The following is a 20,120-nucleotide window of genomic DNA, read 5'->3' on the forward strand; positions in this document are numbered from 1 at the left end:
TGGCTATAACATTTTGCATTCCAGCAACAGTGCAGAAGAGTTTCAATGACTCCACATTCTTGTCAACATATTTTCTATGTTTTTAAAAAAGTTTTCCTGTAATCTCAGCACTTTGAGAGGCCGAGGCGAGTGGATTACGAGGTCAGTCATTCAAGACCAGCCTGGCCAACATAGTGAAACCCTGTTTCTACTAAAAATACAAAAAAAAAAAAAAAAAAAAAAAAAAAAATTAGCTGGCTGTGGTGGAGGGGCCTGTAATCCCAGCTACTTGGGAGTCTTAGGCAGGAGAATCTCTTGAACCTGGGAGGCGGAAGTTGCAGTGAGCCCAGATCATGCCACTGCACTGCAGCCTGGGCGACAGTGCGAGACTCTGTCTCAAAAAAAAAAAAAAATTTGGCCGGGTGCGGTGGCTCAAGCCTGTAATCCCAGCACTTTGGGAGGCCGAGACGGGCGGATCACTAGGTCAGGAGATCGAGACCATCCTGGCGAACATGGTGAAACCCCGTCTCTACTAAAAAATACAAAAAACTAGCCGGGCGAGGCGGCGGGCGCCTGTAGTCCCAGCTACTCGGGAGGCTGAGGCAGGAGAATGGCGTAAACCCGGGGGGCGGAGCTTGCAGTGAGCTGAGATCCGGCCACTGCACTCCAGCCCGGGCGACAGAGCCAGACTCCGTCTCAAAAAAAAAAAAAAAAAAAAAAAATTTTTGTAGTATCCCTCTTAACAAGTGTGGGGTGATAGCTCAGTGTAAGTTTTGGTTTGTATTTCCTTAATGATTAGTGATGTTGAACACTTTTCATGTACTTATTGACCATTTATATATCTTCTTTAGAGAAGTTTCTACTCATGTCCTTTGCCTACTTTTAAATCAAATTGTTCATTTTTCATTGTTGAGTTTTAGGAGTTCTCTATATATTAATATCTTATCAGATATATGATTTGTAAATATTTTATTCTGCAGATTGCCTTTTTACTCTGCTGATATTGTCTTTAAAAATGTATATTTAAAAATTCTACCCAGCTTAATATATTATTGACAAATAAAAGTTACATATATATATTTGTGGTAGGCAACATATTTTGATATATGCATACAGTATGAAATGATTAAATCATGTTAATTGACAAATCCATTGCCTCACTTAATTATTCACAAATTTTTTTCCTTTCCATAAAATTCAATTTGTCTGTTTTTTGGTTTGTAGCCTGTGTCCTTAAAATCATATCCAAGAAATCACTGCCAAATCCAATGTCATAAAGCTTTTGCCATATGTTTTTTTCTTAAGAGTTTTACAGTTTCTTAAGATTTTAAATGTAGATCTTTGATCCATTTATATAAAATTTTTGTATATGGTGTTAGACAAGGGTCCAACTTCATTATTTTGCATGTGGATACCCAGTTTTCCCAGCACCAGTTGTTGCAAAGACTCTTTTCCTCATTGAATCGTCTTAGCTCTCTTGCGAAAATCATTTACCATATATATGAGGATTTATTTCTGAATTATCTATTCTATTCCATTGGTCTATATCGTCCATTGGTCTATAACTATGTTTATGACAGTACTACACTGTTTTGATTACTGTAGCTTTGTGGTAAGTTTTAAAGTGAGGAACTGTGACTCCTCTAGATTTGTTCCTTTTTCAAGACTGTTCTGGCTATTCAGGGAACTTTGATATTCCATATGAATTTTAGGATGAATTTTTCTATTTCCATAAAGAGTATCATCAGGATTTTGATAGGATTGTATTGAATCTGTAGATCACTTTGGGTAGTATTGCTATCCTAAAAATATTGTCGTCTTCTCCGTAAACATAGGATGAGTTTCTATTTTTTATGTCTTTAATTTCTTTCAGCAATATTTTATAGTTTTTCTTGTACATGTCTTTCATCTCCTTGGTTAATTCCTATGTATTTTATTTTCATTCAGAAATATTTATTAGGTGCCCACTTTGTTACCCATATTATCCCAGGGAGTTATTACAAAATGATGAGCAAGACAGACAAGGGCTCATGGGGCTTCCTCATGCATGTTTTTTGGTATCACCAATTTACCTCCTGTGGCCTGTAGCAAATGTATTGTGTAATTCTAGTCCATGAGCTTAGTATATTTATTTTCAGGTACTCACTCAGCTGTACTTGTTTAAAAAAAAAGCCTGAAACTTGATAAGTTTGTATGGATATTAAGAGTAAATCAACTATTCCATACGTGTAAAGTACATTTTATTCTCCCTGTAAAACTCTCAATGTTTTTCTTCAAAATATGCTTTATGATGTATATACTAACTTATTTTAAGATAGTTGGGAAAATGAAGGGCCCATAATTAAAAAGAGATGGAACATTTGACACATTATGTGGCTGCCTGTTTTTATTCTTGTCACCTTGTCTGTTTTTCAGGTTTTTAAAAATATTATAAATGCCCACACATGTACACACACTCACTTAATTTCTTCTTAATCTGTGATCTTCCAGGTTTCTATTATATAGATTAACCCCCCATGTATATTTGCTAGTCTTTTTAAATTAAAGTCAATGACAAAAGGACCATCATGTGGACAACCACTGGGAAATATTTCATTCACTCTTGTAAGTTACTTGTTTCCAGTGCAAATGTTTAAAAGAAAGTCTTTTTATTTATTCAAAAGTTGAAGGTTTTGTTTTTTTTTTAATCATTTTCTCTTTAGCACTGGAAACTGTCAGGAAAAACAGTATATAATATATCCCTAATAACTATTTCAGAAATAAATGTATCATTGTTTATAATAATTGGATACAGTATACAAATGTTGTTTTGTAAAGTCTGAATACTACTATTAACTGAACAAAATATAAACCAGGAAATTAACATAAAAGAAATATCCACATTCACCTGTTCCTCTCCTCTCTCAACATTCTGCTTTTCCTTTGCTCTGTAGGCTAACCATGGTGAGAAAGATGTTGACGACTTGGATGGAGAACAGGTACAAAAATTTCTCATTCTATGTTCCTCCTCTACTAGTTTGGCATTTACACATGTCATGGTTAATCTAGAAATGTAAATATGCATATTTAATGTTTAAAGTTTATCTACGTTTGTTCTTATCCCAAATATACAAGAACCTTAGAAACCTAACTTGAATCAACCTCTCCCATATTACATTTCTTTCCATCTTATTTTTGTTAAATCTATCACTTAGACATTGTTATTATTATTGTTTTATATAGTCAATGCTTATTTAGCTCTACCATCACATTTCTTCCATTTTCTGGAAGAGTTCAAGAAGGATTAGTATTAGTTCTTTAAATGTTTGGTAGAATTCACTGAGGAAGCCATCAGGTCCATGGCTTTTCTTCAGGATATTTTTTGATTATTGATTCAATCTTCTTACCATTGATTCAATCTTCTTACCAATTTTAAGTCTATTCATATTTTCTATTTCTTCAGGATTTAGTTTTGCAGTTTTTGTGTTTCTGGAATTCTTTTACGTTTTATATAGGCTACCTGGTTGTTGGCATACACTTGTTCTTAGTACTGTTTTATAATTTTTTGTTTTCTTGAGATGGAGCCTTGCTCTGTTGCCCAGGCTGGAGTGCAGTGGTGTGATCTTGGCTCACTGCAATTTCTGCCTCCTGGGTTCAAGCAATTATTCTGTTTCAGCCTCATGAATAGCTGGGATTGCAGGCATAGGCTACCATGCCCGGCTAATTTTTGTATTTTTAGTAGAGACAGGGTTTCACCATTTTGGCCAGGTTGGTCTTAAACTCCTGACCTCAACTGACCTGCCTGCCTTGGCCTCCCAAAGTGCTGGGATTACAGGCATGAGTCACCTGACCCAGCCAATTATAATTCTTTTTATTTATGTGGAATCATCTCCACTTTCATTTTTTATTTTATTAATTAAAATTTTTCTCTTTTTTCTTAGTTCATCTAGTTAAAATTTCATCAATTTTGCTGATCTTGAGGAATCAACTTTTGGTTTTATTGACTTTTCTCTATTATTTTTCTATTCTCTATTTTATCTTCGCTCTAATCTTTATTTCCTTCTTTCTGCAAGTTTTGAGTTTGGTTCTTCTTTTTCTAGTTCCTTAAGGTATAAAATGAGGTAGTTGATTTGAGAACTTTTTTGTTTTTAACATTAGGTGTTTACAGCTATAGTTTTTTTCCTTTAGTACCACTTTTGCTGTGTACCATAAGTTTTGGTATAATGTAGTTTCATTTTCATTTGTCTCTAATTATTTTCTAATTTCTTTTGTGATTTCTTTGATCCATTGGTTGTTGAAGACTGCTGTATGATCCTTTTGTAGTTCACAAGCCTGATGATTGGGTTTCATGCACTTGGATGAGATGCACCTCCCTCAAACCTGGTGTTACAACATAGGCACATTATTTGTCTGACATGAGAAAAAGGAAAAAGGAGTGTGCTGTGCAGTTTCTACAAATTTGTGAAGTTTCTAGTTTTACTTGTGTTATTGAGTTCTAATTTCATCCTGTTGTGGTCAGAGAAGACAATTTGCATAATATTTATCTTTTATAATCTATCAATAATTTGTGACTTAACATACTGTATCCGGAGTTGGTTCCTCCCCGTTGGGTTTGTGGTCTAGCTGACTTCAAGAATGGAGCTGCGGACCTTCGCAGTGAGTGTTACAGCTCTTAAAGATGGCACGGACCCAGAGTGAACAGCAGTAAGATTTATTGTGAAGAGCAAAAGAACAAGGCTTTCATAGCATGGCCGGGGACCTGAGCAGGTTGCCGCTGCTGACTGGGGTGCCGAACTTTTATTCCCTTATTTGTGCCTGCCCATATCTGGCTGATTAGTCCATTTTACACAGTGCTGATTGGTCTACTTTACAGAGTGCTGATTGGCCCACTTTACAGAGTGCTGATTGGCCCACTTTACAGAGTGCTGATTGGTCCACTTTACAGAGCGCTGACTGGTCCATTTTACAATGTGCTGATTGGTTCATTTTACAAACCTCTAGCTACAGAACGCTGATTGGTATGTTTTTACAGAGCACTGATTGGTGCATTTTACTAACCTCTAGCTAGCTACAGAGCACTGATAGGTACATTTTTACAGAGCACTGATTGGTGCATTTTACAAACCCCTTGTAAGACAGAAAATTTCTCCAAGTCCCCGCTGGAACCAGGAAGTACAGCTGACTTCACCTCTCCATGTGATATATCTTGGAAAATATTCCATGTGTACTTGAGAAGAATGTGTATGCTGTTGATGTTGGGTAATGCTCTGTATATGTCTGTTAGATCTAGTTGGTTTGTGTTGTCTTCTATTTCCTTTCTTATCTTCTGTCTGATTGGTGTCTTCATTATTGAGAGAGGAGTACTGAAATCTTTGTTATTGTAGAACTGTATTTCTCCCTTCATTTATGTCAGATTTTGCCTTATATGTTTTGATGGTCAGTTATTAGATGCATGAATGTTTATAGTTTTTATATCTTCTTGCTGTATTGAACATTTTAATTTATAATGTCCTTCTTTATGTCTTTTTCATTTTCTGAATTTAAAGTATATCTTGTCTGATATTGGTATAGCCACTGCTGCTCTCTTTTGGTTACTATTTGCATGGAATAGCTTTTTCTTTTTCTTTTCTTTTTTTTAAATAAACACACTTTTTTTTGTTTTTGTTTTTTTTTTTTAGAGATAGAATCTCTCTGTTGTTCAGTCTGGCATGCTGAGGTGCAATCTCAGCTCACTGCAACCTCTGCCTCTCAGGTTCAAGCAATTCTCATGGCTCAGTCTCCAGAGAAGTTGGGACTACAGGTGCACACCACCACCCCTGGCTAATTTTTTTGTATTTTAGTAGAGACAGGGTTTTACCATGTTGCCCAGGCTGCTCTTGAACTCCTGACCTCAGGTAATCTGCCCACCTCCTCCCAAAGTGCTAAGATTATAGGTGTGAACCACTGCACCCAGCCAGAATAGCTTTTTCTATCATTCCATCCTTTTTTTTTTTTTTTTTTTTTTTTTTTTTTTTTTGAGACGGAGTTTTGCTCTTGTTGCCCAGGCTGGGGTGCAATGGCTCAATCTTGGCTCACTGCAACCTCCTCCTCCCAGGTTCAAGTGATTCTCCTGCCTCAGCCTCCTGAGTAGCTGAGATTACAGGCATGCCCCACCACCCCAGCTAATTTTTTATAGTTTTAGTAAAGACAGGGTTTCACCATGTTGGCCGGCTGGTCTCAAACTCCTGACCTCAGGTGATCCACCTGCCTCAGCCTCCAAAAGTGCTGGGATTACAAGCACGAAACACCATGCCTGGTCTATCATTCCATCTTTTCGCTTTCCATCTGTTTGTATTTTTAAATCTAAAATGAGTCTATTGTAGACAGCATTTAGTTGGATCATGTATTTTTAAATCTATTCTGCCAATATGTAATTCTTGGGTGGAGAGTTTTACTCCACATTTATTTAAAGTAATTACTGATAAGGAGAGACTTACTTCTGTCAGTTTGCTATTTGTTTTCTATATGCCTTATACTTTATTATTCCTCAGTTCCTGCATTATTGTCATCTTTTGTGTTTACTTGATTTTTTGTAGGAAAGTGTTTATATTTATTTCTCATTTCCTTGTATATATTCTGTAGTTTTTTTTTATGGTTGTCATGAGGATTACATTTAACATCTTGAAGTAATACTCTAATTTAAATTTGTACCAGCTTAACTTTAATACTATACAAAACGTTTACTCTGTTATAGCTTCATCCCCACCTATTTCAGCAGCTGATGTCATAAAATTACATCTTTATATATTATGCATCCCAAAACATAAACTCATAGTTCTTTTAAATACATTAGTCTTTTAAATTATATAGAAGATGAAATGGGAAGTTACCAACCAAAGTTACAATAATTAGGTTTCTGAGTAATAATTTTTTAAATGTATTTTTCTCTTAAATCATGTAGAAAACAAAAAGTGGAGTTGTAAATCATTATTACAATAATATTTGATTTTATGATTGCACAGGTATTTACCTTTACTGAGACGGTTATTTTTTCATATGTCTTTGAATTACTGTACTGAGTCCTTTCATTTCACGCTGCAGGCTTCCTTTGAGCATTTCTTTTGGGGCAGCTCTAGTGGTAATGAACTCCCTCAGTTTTTTAATTTGGGAATGTCTTTTTTTTTTTTTTTTTTTGATTCAAGATCTTGGCCTGTCACTCAGGCTGGAGTGCAGTGGCACAACTGTAGCTCACTGTAGCCTCCAACTCCTGGGCTCAAGTAATCCTCCCATTTCAGCCTCCCAAGTAGCCAGGACTACAGGCATGCACCACCATTCCCAGCTAATCTTTTTTAATTACTATTTTCTGTAAGGATGAGGTCTCACCATGTTTCCCATGTTGGTTTTGAATGCTTGGCCTAAGCAATCCTCCTGCTTCAGGCTCCCAGAGTGCCAGGATTACAGGTGTGAATCACTATGCCCAGCCATATGGGAATATGTCTTAGTTTCTCATTTTAGAAGGATAGTTTGGCAAGAGATAGAATTTTTGGTTAGTAATTTTTTGGGGGGGTTGTTTGTTTGTTTTGCACTTGGAATATATTGGCCCCATGGCTTTTGGCCTCCAAAGTTTCTAATGAGAAATCTGCTTATGATCTTATTGAAAATCTCTTGTATGTAGTGAGTCTGTCTTTGTTCAATCAAAGGTTTGATTATAATGTATCTCAGTGTGGGTCTCCTTGAGTTCATCATATTTGGATTTTCTTGAGTTTCTTGGATGTTTATATTCATATCTTTCATCCAGTGTCAGAAGTTTTTCAGCCATTATTTTTCCAAATATTCTCTCTACCCCTTTCTCTCTTCTCCTTCTAAAACTTCCACAGTGTGTATGTTGGTCTGCTTGATGATATGCTACAGGTCCCTTAGGCTCTGTTCACTTTTCTTCAATATTTTTTTCTTTCTGTTCCTTAAACTCAATAATTTCCATTGTCTTATCTTCAAGTGTCACTGATTCTTTTGCCTGTTCAAAACTGCCTTTGAATCTCTCTAGGGAATTGTTTTTTTCAGTTAGAGTACTTACCATCTCTAGAATTTATTTTTGGTTTCTTTTTAGGTTTTGATATCTTTATATTTCTAGTTTGTTCATTTATCATTTTCTTGATTTTTATTTTTTACATCTTCCTTTAGTTTTTAAAATATATTTAAGGCAATTGTTTTAAAGACTTTGTCTAGTGGATCTTCCATCTGTGTTACTCAGGGACAATTTTGGTTGATTTATTTATTTTTTCCTTTGAGCCATAGTTTCCATTTCTTTGAATGCCCTGTGATTTTTTTTTTGTTGAAAATTTGCATATTTGAACCTAATAAAGTGGTAACTCTAGAAGCCAGATTCTCCTCCCTTTCCCTGTGTTTGCTGTTTCTTGGTTACATTTCATCGTTTATTGATTTTTTTTTGGGGGGGGTGTTCTAAGCTATCTCTGTGTCAAGGATCAGAATGAGATATATACTTAAGGTCTTCTCAGGCATTTTCTGAGTCTGTGCCTTCCCATGGTCTTGTGTGGTGATAAAAGAAAAACTTCAGCTGAATTACATTTAAAGGAGTTTAATTGAGCAATGAATATTTTGCAAATTGGGAGCTCCCAGAATTGCAGCAGATTCACAGAGACTCCAGCACAGCCATGTAGTGGAAGAAGATTTATAGACAAAAAAAGGGAAATGACCTACAGAAATTGGCGGTGAGGTACAGAAACAGCTGGATTGGTTACAGGTTGGTGTTTGCCTTATTTGAACACAGTTTGAACACTTAGCAGTCTATGAGTGGTTGAACTACGGCCGCTGGGATTGCCCAAGACAGTTATTGTTACAGCTGCATACTCTTAAATTAGGTTCTCAATCTTGTGTGACTATTAAGCTAGGTTACAGGTCATCCACAAGGACTCAAGTATAGAAGTACGGAGTCCTTCTCAGGCCATATTTAGTTTGCTTTAACAGTGACCACTTTCTAATTTTCCTCACATATACAGCTGCTTTTGAATGTCCAAGACTTTAATGTCTGGCTCCCAGAAAGGCAAAAAGAAAAAAATTAAGGGGAGAGGGAAGAGGCAGTGGCTCTTAAAATTCCCTGGAAGTCAATTCATTTGGGGGTAGAAGGGAGTAGCAGCAATGTGAGAAGGTACAAAACAATAGCTGCCTGCTTCTTTGCACCTCCGAGATCAAAAACAACAATCAGTAATCAAAGCTCAGATCTTGATATTTGGAGGACAGAGTTCTTTTTGTCACACTGATTTCCACGAGCTGCATTCTAGCTGCTCCAGGAACATGTGCATTGCTACCTACCAAGGAACTGGGTGTGGGGGATGGGGAGCTCCTCCTTTGCAAACTAAAGTTGACAAAAGTAATAGCAATTCACTAAACAAGCCTTCCTTTGGAAGGTACAAGCCTTCAATAGGATCCACAGTTCCAAAATAGTTACATCAGATAAATTCTGTCAGTACAATTGTAGTAGGCAGATAGATTTTAGGTAGGCAGATAGATTTTAGGTAGGCAGATAGATTTTAGGTAGGGAGATAGATTTCTGGTTCTTCCTACTCTGCCATCCCATCTTCTAAAATTACGCCTCATATTATTATCATTATTACTATTATTATTACTTATATTTGAGACAAAGTCTCACTCTGTTGCCCAGGCTGGAGTGCAGTGATGCAATCTTGGATCATTACAGCCTTGATCTCCTGGGCTCAGGTGATTCTCCCACCTCAGCTTCCCAAGTAGCAGGGACCACAGGCATGAACCACTATGCCTGGTTAATTTTTATATTTTTTGTAGAGGCGGAGTTTCACCATGTTGCCCAGGCTGGCCTCAAACTCCTGGGCTCAAGAGATCTGCCTGACTTGGCCTCCCAAATTGCTTGGATTACAGACATAAGTCACTGTGCCCAGCCCTAAATTTATTTTTTAAATAGAAGATTCACAAAAAAATTGACCTCACGATTATAGGTAACTAGATTTTTTGCACATGAAATTATCTTATTAGAAAGTGTATTAGGTATAAGCAGTCATATTTTTACCCAGAACCACAAGCAGTTCTTTCTATTCAGAGTAAAGAGCGATATTGGGCATATTTCCAAATTCAAATGTCATTCTAAAATATATTTGTATTTTTATCGGTGCCAAGTGCAATGGTAGTTTGTGCAAATTAGTGCTCACAGTAGGAGAGTTTTAGCACTATTGAATAATAACAGTGTAATTTGAAAGGTAATTTCATTATGGCAAGCTTCCTGGGAAAAACAAGTGGCCTGCCTTATAAATTTGGACTCATTGTTAGAAATTACAAGTTCAGTGAATATTAAATACAGCAGTCACTGGGCCTTTAGAAGTGAAGTTTTAAATTGGTAATAAAAAGAGCTAGTCTCATAGAATTCCTTTTATACTTGTTTCTTTTTCCCGAAATTATCAAACCTTGCTTTGGATGTAAGAATGAGTTGTGAAGGCAGCAAAAGGGCAACTGTTCTCTGTTCTTCATGCCAAAAATAATCACTCATTTAGTTTTTTCTAAACATTTTCTTTGTTCCAAGGTAAATAAGATTTTCAAGCTACTTTAATTACAATGAATGATTGTTAAAATCATAGAGAACAAAAAATGTTACTGTTATTCAGGATTAGTAGGACGCTCAAAAACTTCATCAGTTAAATATTATTAATACAAGGTAAGAGCCTAATAAAAATAGAACAGTTTTATACATGTTAAATAGTTAAAAAATACATCAATGGTTACAATACATTTGACAATTTACTTTGAAATAGTCTACAGTTTGCTCGTGAAAATGAGAGTTGGAAGGATTGCAGCTTGTGAGTTACTATGTAGTAGTGAAAGGAGGGTTGTCAAAATCTGCAGTCTTTTTGCAGCCTTAAAACCTGGAACATGTTTGTTTTCCCTTTGAGATGCAGTTCCTTGGAAGCATATGTTTATAATAGATACCTATGTCATAAATATTTAAAATTTGATCCAATAGATAGCCTTGTTATTCAATTAACTTCCGTATCCCTTCTGGAAATCTGTGACTTTCTCTTCTACACTCAAAGCTTTACTGATATGAAGGCTTTAGGAGTTGTAGTGGTGTTTGAAACCACCAAACCACCCTCTAGTAGCACTGAAAGGAGAAAATTATGCAGGATTTGGTGATAACGGTCTTTGTATAGAGATAGTGCTTTCTCTTTGATTAAGTTTTCTCTTTGATTGTGAGAAAGGTTGTTTTTGATCATTGCACTATTTGGTCTTCATATGCTCAACAATATTTCAATTTCTTGTATTTCTTTCGTCCTTGTTCCTATTGATTTCACAGCGCTTGAAGTCATTCAAGACATAGCCATGTATTTTTGCAGAGTTGTGTCTGATGGTCCACCATGTGGATTCCTTTATGCTTGTTGCTCTAGAGATAATACATATTCCCTCCTTTCTTTCAAAACACTTTAGTTCAAGATGATCTTCAATATCATCAATACCTAAAGATTTTCTTTTACATGCATGGCTTGCTGGTTTTGAACACAGATGCTTAGATACGTTTGAGAGATTAATTAAAACAGTGTGTTTTTTGTATTGAAAAGTTCGTGAGTTCAAAAGAATGGAAAAACAATGTAGGCTAACACATGCTGTGGACTGAGATAACTGGTAGATGGCTCAGGTCTGAGCGTGTATATGTTTTGTGTACTAATTCCCGTATGGCTCCATCTAACCATGCAGTTTTCTGCCTTGATCTAGTGTTTCTTAAGTGGTAATGATTCATAAGGAGACACAAAATTTATTTTATGCTGAAATCATTCCTTCATATGTCAATCATGTTGGAAATTCATGTTTTAAAACAAGTGCTATAGCAGAAATGACTGTGACAAAAAAGTTTAAAAAGGAATAAAAACTTATGTCTGTCATTATAGTAAGTGTTAATTGACTGAAATCTCACTTTACAAGACCATCAGATTGAAGTAAAAAAGCACAACTATGTACTGTCTTTACAGGAAATACATAATAACAAGAGATGAGCAGAGCTATATGCCAAATGGAAACAAAATAAAGCAAGCGTGGTATTATAAATATCAGAGAGGCTGAAATTTAATGATAATAGCAATAATCAGGATAAAGAAAGACATTATATAATAAAATTACTATTAATGAAAGAGATACACTTTTATAAACTTTTATGTACCAAATATAGCAACTAAGCATATAAACTAAAATATATTAGAAATTAAATTAAAATCTATTTAATATAATGAAACTTTAGAATACCACTTTAAATTTCAACTTTGTCCAGTAGAAAAAAAATTTTAAGAGATGCTTTAAATAAAACAATATTAGACACACACATATATAACACACATACATACATGAATATGAACATAAATATAACATTTTATAGCCCTTAAGTAAAGAAAATATAGCTTAGTCCTAGATTTTAACATATAGGTAAAAAAATAAACATTAGAAGAATCTTAGAGTTTATCAATCACTTGATACACCATGATAAAGGTTTTATTTTAGAAATGAATGGTGGTTCATTATCAGGAAGTTTGTCACCAGAATGTTTTTTCATCAGCTTTTAAGTTTTGTGGTACATATGCAGGATGTACAGGTTTGTTACCTAGGTAAACGTTTGCCATGGTGGTTTGCTGCACCTATTAACCCATCACCTAGGTATTAAGCCCAGCATCCATTAGCTTCCTGGTGCTCTCCCTGTCCCTACTCCCCAACAGGCCTCATTGAGTGTTGTTTCCCCACCATGTGTCCATGTGTTCTCATCATTCAGCTCCCACTGATAAGTGAGAACACGCGATGTGATCTTCAACAAACCTGACAAAAACAAGTGATGGGGAACAGATTACCTATTTAATAAATGGTGCTGGGAGAACTGGCTAGCCATATGCAAAAAATTGAAAGTAGACACCTTTCTTACAGCTTATACAAAAAGTAAGATGGAATGAAGACTTAAATGTAAAACCCAAAACTATAAAAACCCCAGAAGAAAATCGAGTCACCAGAATTTAACACAAAATTTAATATTAAACTTAAAGAGAATAATCATGTGGTCATAACAGCAGATGATGAAAATGACATTTTAAAAATGTATCAGGAATTTCTAATAAAACTTGAATTAGAAAAAACAAAAAGACCATTTACCAAAAATACAGCTGAACTTTTTTCTTTTGTAAGTGATGAAATACTAAAAATACTTAAAATTAATTGAGGGTATAGTTTCCAAATGAAAAATGGACAAAGGACAAAGGCAATTCACAGGACAGCAAATCCAAAAGGGCAACAAATACATAAAATGATGTGCAAATAGGCCTGATGCAGGGCTTATCCCTGTAATCTCAGCACTTTGGGAAGCTGAGGTGGGCAGATCACTTGAGGTCAAGAGTCTGAGACCAGCCTGGCCAACATGGCAAAACCCTGTCTCTACTAAAAATACAACAGTTAGCTAGACGTGGTGGTGCATGCTTGTAATCCCAGCTACATAGGAGGCCAAAGGAGGAGAATAACTTGAGCCCAGGAGGCAGAGGTTTCAGTGAGCCGAGATCACACCACTGCACTCCAGCCTGGGTGTCACAGCAAGACTCTGTCTCTAAATGAATGAATGAATGAATGAATGAATGAATGAATGTGCAAACTCACTGGGATTCAGGGTAGAGTGAATCCGGGAGGCAGAAGTTGCAGTGAACTGAGATCACACCACTGCATGCCAGTCTGGGTGACAGAATGAAACTCCATTTCTAAATAAATAAACAAACAAATAATTAATTAAATGATACACAAACTCACTGGGAGTCAGGGAAATATGAATTAAATTGAAAATGACATGTTATTATGCACTTAATTAGACTGGCCAAAATAATAAAATACCCATATCTTCCTACTATTTGTGGTGGCGTAAAGAAAAGTATTTCCAAATATTGCTGGTGGATATATGAGTTATTATAATTTTTTGGACAGAACATTTAGCAGTAAATATTAAAATAAAAAAATTTTAAACCCTCATATACCCTTTAGTCCAGAAATCCCAAACCAGGTATTTTGGCTATAGAGTTAAAGCACCAGTATGTGAGTATTAGTATATAAGGATGTTTAATAATTTAATAATGATTGCTCATACTAGCAAAAAATGGAGGAAAATGAATATCCATTGTAATGGTTAACTTATGGTACCTGCATATAATGAATTATTTTGCAGCTATTAAAACTTGTCACTGTTTGCTGATGATATGATTGTATACCTAGAAAACCCTAAAAACTCATCCAAAAAGCTCCTAGATCTGATAAATGAATTCAGTAATGTTTCAGGATACGAAATCAATGTACACAAATCAGTAGCACTGCTATACACCAACAAATGACCAAGCTGAGAATCAAATCAATAACTCAATCCCTTTTACAACAGCTGCAAAAAAAAAAGAAAAGGGAATACTTAGGAATATACTTCACCAAGCAGGTGAAAGATCTCAAGGAAAACTACAAAACTGCTGAAAAAAATCACAGATGACACAAACAAATGGAAACACATCCCATGCTCATGGATGGGTAGAATCAATATTGTGAAAATGACTATACTACCAAAAGCAATCACAGATTTAATGTAGTTCCCATCAAAATACCATCATCATTCTTCACGTAACTAGAAAAAACAATTCTAAAATTCATATGGATCCAAAAAAGAGCCTGCATAGCCAAAGCAATACTAAGCAAAAAGAACAAATCTGGAGGCATCATATTACCCAACTTCAAACTATACTACAAGGCTACAGTTAACAAAACAGCATTGGTATAATAGGCACATAGATCAATGGAACAGAATAGAGAACCCAGAAATAGAGCCAAATAGTTAGAACCAACTGATCTTCGAAAAAGCATACAAAATCATAAAGTGGGGAAAGGACACCCTATTCAATAAATGATGCTAGGTTAACTGGCAAGCCACATGTAGGAGAATGAAACTGGATCCTCATCTCTTACCTTATACAAAAAGTCAACTCAAGATGGATCAAAGGCTTAAATCTAAGACCTGAAACCATAAAAATTTTAGAAGATAACATCAGAAAAACTCTTCTAGACATTGGCTTAAGCAAAGAATTCATGACTAAGAACCCAAAAGCAAATGCAACAAACCGAAAAATAAATGGGAACTAATTAAAAGAAAAGGCTTCTGCACAGCAAAAGAAATAATCAGCAGAGTAAATAGACAACCCACAGAGTGGGAGAAAATGTTCACAAACTGTATATCTAAGAAAAGACTGATAAACAAGTGTATATAATATTTTATTTTTATGTTGTAAATAATTGTAAAAGTATACATTTTTGCATGTATATGCTGAAATATGGTGGAATAGTTACTACATTTTTAAAATGTTGGAATATATTAAATATGGGGAGGAAAAATCAAATAAATATTATAATGTGGGGTGGGGGGGCAAGTGGAATCAAGAATAGAGAAAAACAAGCAAGTGATAACAGACTGCAAAAGAAAAAACAAAATGTTTGGGAGGCCTAGGCAGGCACATCACTTGAGCCAGGAGTTTGAGACCAGCCTGGGAAAGATGGCAAAGCTCCATCTTTACAAAAAATACAAAAATTAGCAGGGCGTGGTGGTATGAGCCTGTAGAACCCCGCTACTTGGGAGGCTGAAGTAGCAGTAATGTTTCTTGAACACAGAAGGTGGAGGTTGCAGTAAGCTGAGATCATGCCACTGCACTCCAGCCTAGGTGACAGAGTGAGACACTGTCTTGAAACAAAAAACAAAATGTCTAACATATAGTGGTCTCATTTATGCATTTATGTAAATTAGTATTCTGCTAGTCTTATGCTTTTTAGAAGGGAAAAACTGATATTTAATAATAGGCTTAATTATAAACGCAAAAAAAGTCCTATTAATGAACAACCTTAATCTACCAAAATATGAGTTCAAAAAATGTACAATTATATGGAAAATTTGGATTTTAAAATGGTGTATTTTGTCTAGGCTACTCTTGTATCCTGCAGACCAGAGAGGGCATAGGCAAGATGCTGACCTTGCCTTGTCTAGGAAATAGTAGTGATGGCTGGAGGATTACCAATTTCAAAATGAAGCAGCAAGATTATATTTAAATGGGGGGTCTCAACTGGGCGCTCATGCCTGTAATCCCAGCCCTTTGGGAGGCTGAAGCAGGCAGATCACCTGAGGTCAGGAGTTCAAGACCAGTCAGGCCAACATGGTGAAACCTCGTCTCTACTAAAAATACAAAAACTTAGCCAGGCATGGTGGCATGCACCTGTAATCCCAGCTACTCAGGAGGCTGAGGCAGGAGAATGGCTTCAACGTGGGAGGCAGAGGTTGCAGTGAGCTGAGATTGTGCCACTGCACTCCAGCCTGGGCAACAGAATAAGACTCTGTCTCAAAAAAAAAAAAATGGGGGGTCTCATTACTCTGCTTTGCTTTCTCCATTGACCGTTGGAACCAATTGCTTTGAAGGTTATGGCAGGTAGCCACCTATGTATAGGAATATGAACAATACCTACCTAACTGAAGGTGTCAATTTTTAAGTTTACCAAAAAATTCTGATGCCCATGTTTTCATTCCAGAGATTCTGATTGAATTGGTATAAGAGGTGTGGCTGGTTTTCTGAGGCAGAGAGAGTGAGAAATTTACCCTCTCAGGTTTGTTCAGCTAGAATTATAATTCATTTCAAATCTATCTAAAATGTTTGTCATTACAAACGATTCCACGTTGTGCTTAGTAACCAGATGAAACAAGAGCAAACAAGGGCTGCATTATTTAATTCTCATCTATTAGTAAACTAGGACAAAATAGAGTAATTAAGTAATTATTATCTCAAAGGCACTGAGAGTAGGGATAAAAGGAATGTCATCAAGTGAATATACATGAGGTGAGACACAGACTAGTAAGAAAAAATGAATCTCCCTTGACAGTACATTGGAATCACCTGGGGAACTTTAAAAAATACTGATCCCCACCCCCACCTACCGCTCAAATTCTGATGCAAGTTGTCCTGGGCATAGTGATTTTAAAAGTCACCCATGACATTCTCTTATGTAGTCAGAGCTGAAAACCAATAACCTAAAAGGAAATAGGATGAAAAAAGTAATTCGTGTAGAGGTTCAAAGACCCTTTAAGATGGATGTCATTCATTCATTTATTTATTCTGTTCAGGTATTCACTTTAGTCATTCTTTTCGTTACATTCAGTTAATCCAATATTTATGAAGTACACATTTCGTTTTTGTCACTGAATTAGAGTCCCAACATCACCACTTGATAGCTAAAATGCAAATTTGTTTTTACTAATTTATTTGTGACTGGAAGGCCTCTCTTATTCTGACTCTGGCTCTATTAGAAAGAGAGGCAAGTTTTGTCCTCTTTTCTCTCTTTTCTCTCTCTTTCTTTCCCCTTCCTTCCTTCCTTCCTTTCTTCTTTCTTTGTTTCCTTCCTTCCTTCCTTCCTTCCTTCCTTCCTTCCTTCCTTCCTTCCTTCCTTCCTTCTTTGATTCCTTCTTTCCTTCCTTCCTTCCTTCTTTCTCTCTCTCTCTCTTTCTTTCTTTCTTTCTTTCTTTCTTTCTTTCTTTCTTTCTTTCTTTCTTTCTTTCTTTTTCTTTCTTTCCCTCCCTCCCTCCCTCCCTCCCTCCCTCCCTCCCTCCTTTCTTTCTTTCTTTCTTTCTTTCTTTCTTTCTTTCTTTCTTTCTTTCTTTCTTTCTTTCTTTCTTTCTTTCTTTTTCTTTCTTTCTTTCTTTCTTTTCTTTCTTTCTCCTTCCTTCCTTCCTTCCTTCCTTCCTTCCTTCCTTCCTTCCTTCCTTCCTTCCTTCTTTCCTTCTTTCCTTCCTTCTTTCCTGGTCTTTCGAGACCAGGCTGGTCTCGAACTCCTGGCTTCGTGATCCACAGGCCTCCCAAAGTGCTGGGATTACAGGTGTGAGCCACCACCCCAGGCCTAGGGATTTTTAAAAAACGAAATCTCACTCAATATTCAGGATTATTTATATTTTTACAATAATAAAATTTATTTTATTTTAGAAAATAAAATTTATCCTTCCTTCCTTCCTTCCTTCCTTCCTTCCTTCCTTCCTTCCTTCCTTCTTTCCTTCTTTCCTTCCTTCCTCCTTTCCTTCCTTTGGTTTTAGTAAAGTGGGAAGATTAGGGGATTGAGAAAGAGCCTAGGAAATTCATTTGGTTTCTACTGTGTTAGCTACGGATTTACATTTCACAGGTAGAATCTCACAAATCTGTGTCAGAGGCATTATTCACTCCAGTTTACAAATAAAGATTCTGAGACTAAAAATCATTAAGTAACTTGCAATAAGTAAAGCCACTTATTGCAAAACTAGGATGTAAACTGCAAAGTTACTTCCCCCAACACTTTTCCTTCCAGTTTTTTTAAAGTCAAAAGAGAGTATAGCCATGTCCCCCTGCAAATCGTATATGTATGCATGTATTTGAGGAAGTTGTTCTGGCAGTGTTGTTTCTTTGAAATTTCTTCTTGTATCTTTAAAACCCACTTGAATTTTTATTCACCCCCTATATGATGATTACAATGCAAAAATTGGCTTTAATTTGCCATTAGGAAAAAATAATCTATTTCTGCCTTAAGGGATGCAATTGCATTGAGTTTATCAATTTCAGAAAATCGTGTTGACTAAAGAGAACTGACTCAATGTATAAGGCTCAGCATCTAGGAAATTGCTCTGTTCTGGCTTGTAATCACTGAATTTCATAGATCTGGGAATACAAATGGTAACAGCTCCCTTTCTCCATGCTTCTGGGTCTCTGACAAGTCTTGCTGAAAAGAAACCTTCAAATGCTGCCTGAATTGAAAAGGCCTCCACATCCACTGACCAGTCTCACTTAATTCAACTGATGCTGACCTTTTTTATCCCTCGCTAATGGTATAATTCTCATCTCATGAATCAAGAATCCCAAGGACAAGGCAGGTGGATCACTTGAAGACAGGAGTTTGAGACCAGTCTGGCCAACATGGCGAAACCCCATCTCTACTGAAAATACAAAAATTAGCAGAGCATGATGGCGCATGCCTGTAATCCCAGCTACTGGAGAGACTGAGGCAGGAGAATCACTTGAATACAGGAGGTGGAGATTGTAGTGAGCCAAGATTGCACCACTGCATTCTGGCTGAGGAAATAGAGTGAGACTCTATCTCAAAATAATAACAATAATAATAATAATCATCATCATCATCATCATCATCTCAAGTGACTCATAGTCCCTATTAGTAACTCTCTTCATCCAGTTGAAATTTTATTTTATTTTTTTTTTTGGTGGTGATTCTGTGTCTATTTCAAACACTCACTTGGCAGCACTTTGTATTCTTGCAATTTATTCAACTCTTGTAAGTATCTGTTTAGTTTACATATTTTCTGCTGGTATAAGCTCTAAGGTAGAAACTTAGTCTATCTAACTAACTCATCTTCCACACCTAGCATTTTGCTTGGTACTATAAATATTGGGCATTTAGTATTTGTTGAATGATTGCAGCATAGGACTTTCACAGATAATTTACTCCTAAAATATGCTTTTGACATGTCAAGCTTCACTGACCTTGAAGAAAGCCTGAAGTAATTTTTAGTTTAATTGATTTTGCCTTTTTATTGTATTGTTCTATTCGTGATTTCTTTTCAGTTGCAAAACATTCTGAAAAAGTTTTGAGAGATTTGTTTGAAATGTTGCTATAAGAATGGTTGTCCAGGGATTTTTTTTTTCTTTTTTCTTTTTTTTTATTTTTGGGGCAGAGTCTGTTGTCCAGGCTGGAGGGCAGTGCTACTTGGCTCACTGCAACCTCCACCTCCTGGGTTCAAGCAATTTTCCTGCCTAAGTCTCCAGAGTAGCTGGGACTACAGGCATGCACCACCATGCCCATCTAATTTTTGTATTTTTTAGTAGAGATACGAGGTTTCACCATATTGACCAGGCTGGTCTCAAACTCCTGACTTCGTGATCCACAGGCCTCCCAAAGTGCTGGGATTACAGGTGTGAGCCACCACCCCAGGCCTAGGGATTTTTTAAAAGAATGAAATCTCACTCAATATTCAGGATTACTTATATTTTTACAATAATAAAATTTAAAATATAAATAAGCATCAAAATTCACCAACATGTTTAGTATTGATAGTTTATGTTACCACCAGTTCACAAGTTTAGGTTAAG

General features: G+C 36.1%; 1 long non-coding RNA gene and 1 other non-coding gene across 2 annotated transcripts in view; both read left to right on the plus strand.

Moving 5' to 3' along the window:
• Positions 1-2,927: 2,927 nt before the first annotated feature.
• LOC139363129 (uncharacterized) overlaps positions 2,928-20,120 on the plus strand; it is a 129,386-nt gene continuing 112,193 nt past the window's right edge. Inside the window, exon 1 of the long non-coding RNA XR_011623044.1 lies at positions 2,928-2,957. This is a non-coding gene — a long non-coding RNA (uncharacterized lncRNA). The remainder of the gene's footprint in view (positions 2,958-20,120) is intronic.
• Positions 4,270-4,374, plus strand: LOC112423861 (small nucleolar RNA U13). Its single transcript, XR_003014430.1, has one exon. It is a non-coding gene; the product is annotated as a small nucleolar RNA U13 (small nucleolar RNA).

Source organism: Macaca nemestrina, chromosome 5, assembly GCF_043159975.1.
Source record: "Macaca nemestrina isolate mMacNem1 chromosome 5, mMacNem.hap1, whole genome shotgun sequence".
Taxonomy (NCBI): domain Eukaryota; kingdom Metazoa; phylum Chordata; class Mammalia; order Primates; family Cercopithecidae; genus Macaca; species Macaca nemestrina.